Consider the following 1,357-nt stretch of genomic DNA (forward strand, 5'->3'; position numbering starts at 1 on the left):
TTATGAAGTTCAATCATCTTTTTCTTGTGAGCATCGACCTTTTGCCTCAACACCTCTCGTGGTAGGTAAAAGTACGGCTTCTCCTTAAGCTTCGCTTGACTCTTGTTTTTGGTATCTATAAAAAAATCTTTCACTTTTTTGTCTTCTTCAGCTGCTATTTGCTCATCAGTCTTTTCAGGAAGTATTTCTTGAGAAATAACTCTTTTTCTCGGGGTCTTCTTTGCCGCCGGGACCTTAGACGTCTTTGTAGTGCGTCGCTGTGGAGGGGGTGGGGGCGGTGTTGGAGACCAGCGTGAAGGCGATGTGGCCGGTGTGGGTGGAGACTGGCGTGGAGGCATTGGAGATCGTTGTGGAGGCGGTGGGGCCGGTGTAAGAGTTGGAGATCGTTGTGGAGGCGATGGGGCCGGTATAAGAGTTAGCGATCGCCGTGGGGATGAAGTCGTCTCGCCCCCCGCGATGCTGTGATGAGATGGGGAATGAATGATTAGGCTAGGCTGGGGGAGACCCTGCTACAAAAACAAGTTGTGTGTCAATTATTTTTGAAGCCAATAGAAAATTAATGGAAAATAATATTTCATTCACTTTCATTCGTACCTAGGGTGAGGTAGGGGAAGCGGTGGCGCCCCAGGAATGATGATGAAGCGTTTGCGCCATTGAATAAATGTCTTCTCTGCTTCTCCTAGTGTCTTCTCCCCATCACCGCCTTCAATGTCAAGAGGAACATTGCTGTAACCTTTGAGCACTCTATCGACCGAGACGCTAGCATATCCAGGTTGAATAACTGACCCATGGATTCTTGGTGTCTTCGTTCGGTCTATTGGAGATACAACCCCGACAGCCACCATGATTGATGCATTATTACCATCTGAAATGTGCAGCTCACATGTTGTTAGAGGCTCGGTAATGTCATCAACAGGGAAGTGCAACCCAGCGTCGTCTTGAATAACTGGCAGCTCCATAGAAGCACAACTTCTTTTCATTTGACCAACGGGGTTAATGGTGACTCCCGGCGTTGATTGCGATTGCATTTGACTCATTGCTAGCTGCACTTGCCTCTTGATCTCCTCCTGCATTCTTGCCTTAAGAGATTTTTCTCGTTCACGTGATTCAAGCAATGCTTGTCGTGACTCATCAACAAATTGCTCCAATGCACGGATTTGTTCTGCCTCCTCATCCTTCTTTCTCTGGTGGCTTCTGTAGGTATCCTTGTTTGCTGGGAATGCGTGTAGCCACAGAACCGCCCCATAGCCTCTTGTTCGACCACCGTGTTCGGGATTCTCTAGGGCATATGTCAATTCATCCTTCTCTCCGTTGGGCTTGAAAACACCACTATCAGCTTCTTCCCTAGCACGAGCTA

The sequence above is a fragment of the Miscanthus floridulus genome, chromosome 2 (assembly GCF_019320115.1).
Source record: "Miscanthus floridulus cultivar M001 chromosome 2, ASM1932011v1, whole genome shotgun sequence".
Taxonomy (NCBI): Eukaryota; Viridiplantae; Streptophyta; class Magnoliopsida; order Poales; family Poaceae; genus Miscanthus; species Miscanthus floridulus.